An 11829-nucleotide genomic window follows, 5' to 3' on the forward strand; every position below is an offset into this window, starting at 1 on the left:
GCATACATGCAGTTATAATAGTCATTACAATTCAAGTCTTATCATAACTGGTAAAACATGAAAGCCAAAGAAAGAAAATGTCTAAGTTACGAATGTAACCTCTTTTCCCTGAGAACGGAACGAGACACTGCATCGATGACGCTATTGAGGAACGCCCTCCACGCGAACCGGTGTCTGAAAAGCTATCCAATCACGGCAATCGAATTTGACTGGCGACAGCCTGACATCATTACTAGTGCGACCCGGGAGTATAAAAGGGGTGCCTAAAGAACACGTCATCCACTTTCGTCTGAAGGGACTGTTCAGCAGGCATCCCGAGGCATGGCTAACGACGCAGTTTCTTGTTCCCTGTTCTCAGGGAACAGAGGTCACAGTCGTAACCTAGACGTTCCCTTTCAAAGGGGAACTCGCACTGCGTCGATGACGCTATTGGGGAACGAAGTACAATCCCACCACCTATGGTCACTGCCTAAGCTATAAGCCTCAAAGAGGCCTCCGAACAATGGAAGGCCTACCAAGGCCACTCAAAGGCTTGGAACCATCAGCTTCCAAGGAAGGGGTTCCTTTGAGGGAATATAGCCAGGGGGTCCGAAAGGACTTTCTGAGAGGGATTTAGAGTCAACCCCACATGACACCAGGGAGGCTTGACCTGATCAAATCTACTGACCTAGTCTTGCCAACAACCTGTCTGTTTTCCCAAACAGAGTCTCTCACAAAACCAATGGTGAAACCGGAACATAGAGACGGGCATCCTGGAGAGTAGAACTCAGCATAGCGCTTTATAACCCTTGCAAACGAAGGGAGTAACTCTACTCAAACCAGGATCTACACAGTGCTTTAAAACATTGTGGAGGATGGGCACTCTAAAGGGACCCTAGATAAGGGGAGCGCCTCCAGCTCTAGGGCTGATCTAGCAGGGAGGCCTGGTGAGAGTCCTGCAACCTTCTAACCAGACTTTTTTTAATTTTTTTATTTCCACAATTTCACACATTGCATATGTTGCTACATGTTGGAAGTAGCATATTACAAGGGTGACAAGTTACAAAATATATTACTTTTTCAGCAGCCAAGGACTACTACTATAGTACACACCACGGTTCATGTAACCTACCCAACAACTAATCAGGAAAAAAACAATAGTGTTCTATTGTGAGAAAATGGACTCCCAAGAAGCAATAGCTTATAAATAGGGGTCCATCCCACCACCAACACCACCCCAACCACCTGGTAAGGATTATGTGAGCGGTCCAACTTCAGATGCCAGGACAACCATTCTTTAAATTGTCGGTATTTAAAATACAGTTACCTTAAGCAGACAAAAATTGACAGTCACAATACCTTTGTACCTCAATTAGAAATGATCCATGTACCAAGAGAAAGGGGTTTAACTCTCAGCCGCAAATCCCTCGGGTTTATATCTCTCCAGTAGTTGTTGCTTTAGTTTCTTTTTAAATATAGGTAATGAAGCAGATTGTTTTAAATTAGTATCCAGCTCATTCCATAATTGTGGACCACTGTAACATACACTAAACCTAGCACTTGTTAAGTTCCTACATTTACCTTTTAGGAGCAGCTTGTGTCTAGTGTGGTGTGTGTGAGAAGATGTATATAATGGAATGAGCTCACACAATCTAATGTTTAACCTGTTGACAACATTGTACATTGCACATGCATTATGATAAAAATTACATTCAGGAAGCTTTAGTAGTCCATATTTATGGAAGAGAGCATTTGTATGAGAGTTACGTGTGGACCATGAAATAGCTCTTATGGCTTTCTTTTGTAATATCAAGAGTTTCTCAGTATAAGTAGGGTAAGTATTATTCCAAATAATATTACAATAAATCAAATGAGGCTCAAACAGAGTCCTATACAGGGAGAAGAGCACGTCTAATGGGAGCACATGTCTCACTTTAAAGAACAAACCCACAATTTTAGATAGTTTTTTAACCAGCTCATTAATATGTTCCTTAAAGTTTATGAATTGATCTATATGTATTCCAAGAAATGTTATTGCGTCCACTCTTTGAATAGCTCTACCATCTATGTTTAAATTAATGTCACAATCACTGTACTTATGACTACTCGATCGGAAAACAATATAAAAGGTTTTACTAATGTTTAGCGATAGTTTGTTACATTTAAACCAGGTATCTATTTCTGTTAGTCTGTCATTTAAGAGTTTTTCAAGATGATTCAAGTATTTGTGGGATACAAACAGATTTGTGTCATCAGCAAAGAGTATTTTATGAACATCACCGGAACAATGTACAAAATCGTTAATATAAATAATGAACAAAAGAGGCCTCAGAATAGATCCCTGGGGAACCCCAAATACTATATTTTCCAATCCGGAATCAATACCATTTAAGGTCACATATTGCCGTCTTCCATAAACATAGTCACTGAATCACTGGAGAGCCACACCCCTGACCCCGTAGTGCGACAATTTTCCAAGTAAAATTTGAAAATCAATCGTGTCAAATGCTTTTGAAAGGTCGAGAAAGACCCCAACACCGGCTTCTTTTCTTTCAAAAGCGTCATATATTTTCTCTACAAGATCTAAAATGGCCATACTTGTGCTGCTATTCTTCCTAAAGCCATATTGTGAAGATTGGGGTGAAGACTTGGGGTAACTAGGAAAATAATATATATATATATATATATATATATATATATATATATATTTGACCAGGCTCTGGGCTAGAATCAGGGAGGCTCAAAGGGATCCTACAACGTGATGATCTTATTTATTGCTAAAAACCCACAAGATAGTGGAACCACCTTCAAGGAGGCCTGTAAAGGCCTACTACTTGATAGCGATACTTGTTAGCAGAACTAGCCTCAGATATGATAGGTGTACTCATAAAAATACTATGGGCCTGGTTTTTCCTACTTAAAATGTTAAGTAGGAAAAACCAGGCCAGTGGACAGTGTACTCAACTATCGACCGTTCAAACAAGGGGAGTACAATCTTACGCTAACTCACTATCGAGGAAGCGTCAGCCCATGGCATGCTTAGGCTCTAAGGGAGTGTACTCAAACTCATCCCAATGGGAGGGAGTACTAAAAAGAGCCCCAGGGGTGCAGGGTGAATAGACTAGAGCTGTGGTTAGCCAAAAAAAAACTTAAGCCCAAGAGAAATGGAGGCCTCAGCTATGAGATCAATGACATTTCCACCTTATGACTTGAAATCAATTCAAGGGGCCTAGATATCCAACCTAAAGACTAGCTGAGAAATTCTAGCTACAATATACACCTCTGAAAATGGAGACCTCAGCATTACTGCTTCCAACTCTCTCTTCCCAGAGAGAGACAGGTCTGACAACGCCCAGAATATATCTGCATGGGAGGCTAAGGAATAGCCTGCTATCCATGCTACTATTTATTCTACTCTTAACATCCACTAGCATAATCACCCAATGCAGAGGCGGGCCTAGGCTATATGACTCTTGTAGAAAGAGGAGGCCAGTACCAGGGAAAAAAGTAGACCTTACAGGGATAAGCTATAGATGATCTAAATCTAAAGAGCCTACGCTCAGATACTGAGGGGCTTGGGACGAAAAAGCTTCTAGCAGATCATCTCCAACAAACTCCAAGTACACATGCCTAAGCGAGATATTAAGGCAGCCCTCGTGGGGATGGCACTTGAATACCCTATGTCTGAAGTTCAAAGCTATAGTCTCATAACAACTCTCAGAAGTGAGAGGAGACCTGCTATACAAATTCAAGGTGGCTATCCAGGTGGCCCGATGAGGGCCAACACTTGGTTGGTCTATATGGAGCTTATACAAAGCGGTGGCCTCAGGAGACAACCCCAAATGGGAGGAAGCCATCTCATGCTGAACAAAACCTGTTTGAAGCTCACATGCACGGTGGCCTCACTAGAGATTCCTCTATGAGATGAAGGCAACCTGTACATTTCACTTGGTGACCAAGATTGGCAACACCTTCTACATACCTAACGACTCTATCACAAGAGGAGGCCTATGATAAGGTATGCAAGCCTACCTATAAAAACGGGAACTTCAGGGCCCTAAATTCCTACTTTAATACCTATCAAACATACCTCTTAATACTTTCTAAACAGGGAACCGAGGTCTAAAGTTAAAGGGGTCATGACATGGTTTTTTCTTTTCTTTTATTATGTTCCCTTAGGTGCAATTATAGTATTACTATAGTTTTTTGGACAAAATAAACATTTAAAATTGAGTGATTTATGACCTTTTCCCACCCTGTTTCTCATCCTCTGATTCAAACAGTCTGTTTTGGGGGTGTTTCCCCTTGAAGAGTTCAGTGTTAACGCCCACTGTTATGATTGGCTAACGTTAGTGCCTATGCATCAATTGTTAACGCCCCCTTGTCAAAACGTGCGGATTTTGCGGAGCTGTGTTTACCGTTACCATAGTAACGGATGATGCGTGCGAGGCGATGGCGATTGCAATGATGTTTGAGTCGGAATCAGAGGAAATGAACCATCAACACAACTAAGAATGCATCAGCCCGTCCACATAGAAAGTGTGAAACTATTTTGTCAGTTTGACAGCCTACATCTTTTAATAGCCTACGGGGCATGAACATGACGGTCATGAAAACAATAAGTAGGCTAAACTAAGTAAAAACACGGTGATTATTCATAACGAATTAAACTGCAATTAACGTTTTAAAAAAGTTTTAAGTTTTAAATAGCCTACATTACTTTACAGTTTGCATCGTCGTTGTTGAGCCCAGAATAGTCCACACGGCCTTATCTTATACAAAGGTTTTCTGGCAAAGCCAGCATCATACTGCGATTGTTCTCAACTGTCACTCATCCTTGAAATGTGGAGAACACACGCTTAAATTAACACTGCCGTGACTGGGACGTCCACAAAAAATAAACTGCATCCATCTTCCCCTGACGTCTGGATATTTCAGCAGCGTATATTATTCAAACATGTTGTTTGTCGACAGCCAGGAACAGCACATCTGCGTGACATCGCAATCTTCTTGTAAACAGACCCACTCGCTGCACGTCGACTGAACACATGTGAAGCGTGTGACAGATGCGATGATGAAATGAGGCGTAGTTATCTTGCGCTTGAAGCGTAGTTGTCTACGCTGGAGGCGGTCATATGCAAACGACTGGTACGTCACTTCGTACCGTGACGTCACTTCATACCATGGATCCAGAAAGAGATGTATTTAGAGCTTGATTAAATAAATGATTCGTTTATAATGGGGAGGACATCTTAAGCTATGAAACTTGCAGGACGTTTTAATGGTACAAAGACCTCTTATATACCAAAAGATCAAGGCAAATTTGGTTTCTCATGTCATGACCCCTTTAAACAACCTTATAATAAAGACCTACCAAGATTATCCTGCTGTTCTTAGAGCGGCGGCCTAAATGATATTCTTAATATGAAGGCCTACCACCCAAAAGCTAGAAAGCTCACTACCAAGCCCGACTCCAGACCTTCAGAAGCATTCCATTTTAAAGTCGTCATGAAATCAGATTTGACCCTATTTACTTTGTTAGTGCATATTACTAGTCTTGTGTCACAACACTGGAGAAAAGTCGTTTGCAACTTCCGGTTCATGGGGACTTTAATGGGAAAATATCATCATCGGTCAAGGCCTCAAGCCTGATGTAAGAAACGCCTGGGGTAAAGAAAATAGGGGGGAAAGGAAGAAGAGAGGAGAGGATGGTTGTTATTCACCCTCAGAGGAAGGGGATCCTTCACAGACGCTGGGAGCGCCTGTGCTGGATCACCTCCCTCAGATCCCTCTTCTTCCTTGAGTCGCGCCTTCTCTGCAACCTACTCCTTGTAGAAGCAGCGCGAGAGGCTACGCTGAACCTCTAGCCCTGTCTCCGATCCTCGAACCGGGATGGGCCAGGCCCCCCTGGCTGTCTGGGCGGTGGATTCGGACCCCAGTGGAATGCATGATTTAAATGCAGCCGAGTGCGCCTTCGCCTCTCTGAACTTTTCTACCACCGTCTCAATGGAGATGGTGAAAGGTTCAGATTGCGAAACCAGGGCATTGAGAAGAAAATACTTTTCTTTCTCTCCGATAACAGCCAGGTTCAGCCACAGATGGCCAGCTCTCCATGGCCACCATCGACCTTCCAATCGAGGCAGCGGTTTGTCTGGTGGCCCGAAGAGCCAGATCTGTGTTGCGGCGCAGCTCGTCCACTGCGTCTCTCCCCTGATCCAAATCCTTCAGCAGGTCGGCTTGGCATGCCTGTAACACTGACATAGTGTGTAACGCAGCCCCAGCCTGACCTGCTGCCGCGTATGCCCTGCCATTCAAGCGAGATGTTTTTTGTTGTTGTTTTTTTTTCATCTTGAGTGGCTTAGAAGGCAGGGCCGGAGCTTTTAGTGCCGATGCCTCTCCAGCAGCTAGATAGTTTGCGAACGTCTCGTCGATTGGGGGCATCGACACATACCCATGTTCATGCATCCCCTCGACATCAGTGTAGTTTGCTCGCTGCTGACGATGGATGCGTGCAGAATATGGGTTCTTCCATGCCTTCTTGATCTCAGTATGCAGATCAGGAAGGAATGGAAGGCTCACGGGAGCTGGGGAGTTATGGCCAGAAAGGAACCGCTCATCCAACCTGCCGCCAACTGCTCCTTCCTTCACGCGCTCCATAACACTCAACAGCTCATCTTAAAAGCGGGGCAGGGAGGCTGTGAGGGTTCAGGTTGTACCTCTTCTTCACCCTCTTCAGCCATCTCCTGCTCTCTCGGGCTAGGTGCCAGCAGAGCACTTGCTGCTCAATCAGAGGATGTAAGAGATAACACACATCCTTGTCTAGCAGCTCACCCTCGCGAGCTTCTGACGACCGTGAGAGAGAAACACCTTTCTCAAACTCGTCAGCGAGCTCCATCTGGGAATCCCATGATCTGAGTCTCCTCAATGCCTCAGCATGAGAGGGACCCAAACCACTGGGCCCAGATGTCTGTCCCTCTTCCCTCGAGAAGAGGGCCAGACGAGAGCGGAGTTTTCTAATAGGAAAACTCTCACATTCTGCACAATCAGGTCTCTCAAGAGCTGAACATGCGTGCTCTTTGCCCAAACAATAAACGCACAAGTTGTGTGTGTCATCTTGTGTCAGAAACCTGAGACACAGATCCACACACTTCTTGAAACGCTTGTTGCCATAATTGTTCTTACCTTTTTCAGGTGATTGCAAATCAGACAAAACAGTCCCTGAAGACGAAAAGAGGATGACATGTTCTCTAGGCGCCCCTTTTATACTTCCGGGTCACACTAGTTGTGACGTCATAGGCTGTCGCCGGTCAAATTCGATTGCCTTGATTGGATAGCTTTTCAGACACCGGTTCAGGCGGAGGGCATTCCCCAATAGCGTCATCGACGCAGTGCGAGTTTCCTTTCGAAAGGGAACATCGGTATTTATTACTTTCTTTAGACAATATACAATATTATTCAATATTACTATTAAATACTATGGTAATGCCGTAAATGAGTCCTGACTGTCGCGACATTACCTTCTTTGCCTTCCTTTATAAAATAACCTTTTTATCATAGTAAAATCGACATATCGTTCCCAACAAAAGTATTGTTTAGCGTAAAACATGTTGAAGATGAACTTACTGGCTATCGATTACTCAAATGATAAGGTGTTTCCTCACAAAAGCGGTTTATTCTCCATTGACATCCATACATAAAAAATGTCCTCTGCTCTCCTTTCATGCGTACCAGCGTTAGCATTAGCCGTTACTATTTTTTGGCTAAAGGTTGCAGGCTTGTCATCTAATGGCTTTGCCATAGCAGCTTTGCCGTGTACGCTATGTTGTTATGTATCGTCATCACTGTCCTGCGTTCTCATTGGTTTGCTGCCATATGGGGGATTTAATGCGCAGGGTAAGCTGTCCGCGGCTTACTCGCCCAAGACTTATAAACTTATAAACTGTTAAAGATAGAACTACTGTAAGTAGACCTACTGTAACTATCTGAGGCTGTTAATCTTATGGCTCGTTTCCACTGAGCGGTACGGTACGGAACGGTACGCATTTATTTGCGTTTCCACTATCAAAAGTTGTGAATGGTACCAAAATGCCGAACCGTACCGTACCACTTTTTAGGTACCCTTCCATTGGGGTACCTAGCACAGTGGTACGGTACTAAAAGGTGGAGCTAGACTGGTTGACAGAGAATCGTCACTTGCGCGTGCTACAAGGGGAATGACAACATAAGAAGCGCCATTTTTAATATACAGTTTAATATAATAATACTGTTACTGTGTCACGAAATGTAATTTTAAGAGTTTTTCAGGCGAGAATGTAGTTGTTTAAAGCTCAAATCTGTGGTTTATTTATAAAGATGATTTTTTTTTTTTTTTTTGGTTGTGAGATCCATGCGATCAGGGGGCGCTCGGCGCTCATGTTACCCGGCTGGATGAGCCTTTCCTCGGCTAGTTCTTCTGATGTTCGCCGCTGACTCCGACGGTAGTGGTTAAACGAGATATAATTAATCTTGTGTAGACCTAACGGGCGATCTTTGGTCTCGTGAATATATAATTCGTTCCGTCAATCGTTTTGGCTGAGGGCTAAGTTTAGTTTCATATTATAGGCTATTTGTATTTAACTTTACTGTTGTAATGTTAGACTAGAGCGCTGCATTTGGATATTTGACTGAATTGTTTGCTTTATTTCTTATTGTATAGCTTCTTGTACCTTTTACTTAAACTTTTACATTGGCTATTATTGATAAAACTGAAATTTTACAAAAATAATTATTTTTTGTCATTTTTTTATTACAAGATTATCACTGATGTTTATTGGAACATTTGTACAAATGCATATATTGCCTGGAATATGTGTAATTTTTTTTTTATTTAAACGAAAAGAGGTAAAGTTAGGGTTGTTTTTTAAATTTCGTTTTGTTATAAATAGAATAACGTATAACGTGCAGTGAATAATCAATATGCGTTGCGCATGAACCACATTTGTGTCCCTATAATGTTTAATTTATTTAAATGAAAACGAAAAGAGGCAGAGTGGTGTTTTATAACATATTTCGTTTTATAGTTGCTTAAAATGTACATACAGAGTAACAGAGATAACCGGAGTAGCAGAGCGAGCTGAGTGACGCTTTTAAGTGGCGCTGTTCCATTTGTGTGTAAGAGTCGCACATGGCAAGTACAAACTTTGCGTACTTGATATTGAGAAAAGCCTAATGTCGGCGCTTGTCTTCTTGTGACAAACATGTCGAGGAGCAAGAACAAGATCTGCTGTATGTCATCCATTGTAGTTTACTATGTTCTTCTTTGATCGAAACACCACGCCTATCAAGTAAGGGTACTGTTGGCAGTGGAAACGCTAGCCAGATCATGGTTAAAAGACCCGAACCGTACCGTACTGTACCGTACCGTACCGTACTGCTCAGTGGAAACGAGCCATTAGTCTATGAGTTTGTTAAAGTCATCAGTTTGCATTATTTTTACATATTTTTAAAGAATGCTTATATTTTTGGCTAGTTTCGTTTTTTTTTTTTATTAAAATATACTGTTTGGTTTATTTCAAGGGCTCTCTCCAGTGTGATTTCTCATGTGGGAGCCAAGGGATTTTTTATGCGTGAAACTCTTTCCCCACTGAGGGATGTGTAAGGCTTCTCTCTACTGTGAAGTCTCATGTGGATTTTAAGGTTTCCTTTTTCAGGGAAACTTTTTCCACATTGATGACATACAAATCAGTTCTCTCTTGAGTGAGTCTTTATGTGGTTATTAACCCTTAATCGCTGTTTGGGGTCAAAATGACCCCAATGGACTTTTCCTTCATTTTTTAAAAGTGTTACCTTCATCTCAGGGGCATGAAACTCTGTGACTTTTCCTAAATAATCCATCTAAACATGCACAAAAAAAACTGGGCTTGATTTGGTTGTTCTAAAGGTGTGTAAAAAAAAAAGTACCATTTAAGCTGTTTGGGGTCAAAATGACCCCACATTGAAAATGAATGGGAAAATGAAAAAAATGACTTTTTAAAATTTTGTTTGTCAAAAAAATAAAAGTAAATCTTAGTCCTAGAGCATAAATAAAAAGTAGAACGAACTTTCTATCTCATACACACACACTCACACACACACACACACACACAAACACACACATGTATGTGACTGCAACAGAGAGCATTTTTACAGAAATTGGCAAATAAAATAAACAAAACTGGCATAAATCTAAAAAAATTTACATTTAAATAAAGGTCTGGTCCTAGAGCATAAACCCAAAGTGGAACGAACTTTCTATCTCATACACACACACACACACAAACACACACAAACACACACGTATGTCACTGCAACAGAGAGCATTTTTATAGAAATTGGCAAATAAAATCAACTAAACTGGCATAAATCTGAAAAATGTCACATATGCAACATGGAACAAGCTTGCCACCACCCACCCCCCCACCCCCACACACACATTACAGTCATGTCATAGTGGTGACTTGTAATGTTACTGCAAATGTATGTATAATAATTTGCAAAAGCAAGATAATTCAAAATATATCAGAAAACAACAACAAATTATAACTCTGACAAAACTACATATTTTTTATGTATTTCAAAATGTTTAAATAAATATTCACAAAATATATATCAAAGTTGTGAGGATAAGTTTAAGTATCAAGAAAAATGAAGTGAAAATGAATGAGTCTCTATGGCCCTCTATTGGATATATGTGGTCATTGCAATTTCTTTCTTTAATTATAATTTCTAAAGTTTTTCCACAAACCAGCAGATGTCAGTATTCTATCCCTAACACATAGAGCAATGTCCAAAAACTATTTAGATTTAATTAAGATCATCATTTAAGTGATTTTTTCTTTAAAAAATCTTTTTTCATGAGCCAATTTATGGCCTAGTTATGTAATTGTGCAGTAAATAGGTAAAAAACTTCAAAATTTCCACAAAAACACAGCATAAATGTATAGTTGAGAAGTAAATAAAAAAAATGATATATAGTTTTCCATTTAAAGGAGTCATAACCTAGTATTACATTGGATACCTACTGCTGTATTATAGTCTTTCAGGCCCTTCTAAAAAAGAAAAGTGGAAAAAAAATAAACACAGACCTACTTTTACCCTTATTTCTGAAGGCATTATTGTCTCGCGAGATCAATGCGATGTTTTGGCTGTCGTGGACGCTCTATATGGCTCTGCACGCCAGCTGAAAGGGTTGTTGGGACAGCGTCATTAAAAATGAATTTCATCCATTGGTCCCTGATAGTTTCGTCCGATTTTGGGAGATAAAACACATTTACATGTTTTTTATGGCAATCAACCACAGAGCAAGTCCGGTGTGCACTCGGTTTCTCCATCTTTCTCGACTGAACTGACTATGAGGGGAAGGGCAGGCTTGCTTCCTGCTGCGGTGTCCATATATGGTATATCCTACTACCTCATGACGTCAAGAGGGAGCTGAAATCAAAATCTCGTATTTGAGTGCGCGTGCACGCGCGCTGGTTTATTTACCCTGAGGTAAACAAACGCTTCACTTTTAAATATCGGCTTCCCGGCCAGTGTATAATCGTTAGTCGATCATAACATACATTGATTCTCGTGGAAAAGTGAAAATTGCAGGTTATGACTCCTTTAAAAAATGTATATTTCCTTATGCAATTGCTCTTTAAAAGTCTGGGGTCAAAATGACATCAAAATGACTCCCAAACATCTTAAGTGTTATCCTTTTTTAACAGCGATTAAGGGTTAAAGGGGTACTTCACCACTGGCAAATTGAGCTTTCAGTAAAACTTGGCAGCCTATACAGTAGAAAGGTAAATAAATTTAAATCAGTGCTACCTGACTAGTGAATACAACCTT

Source organism: Rutilus rutilus, assembly GCF_951802725.1.
Source record: "Rutilus rutilus genome assembly, chromosome: 4".
NCBI lineage: Eukaryota > Metazoa > Chordata > Actinopteri > Cypriniformes > Leuciscidae > Rutilus > Rutilus rutilus.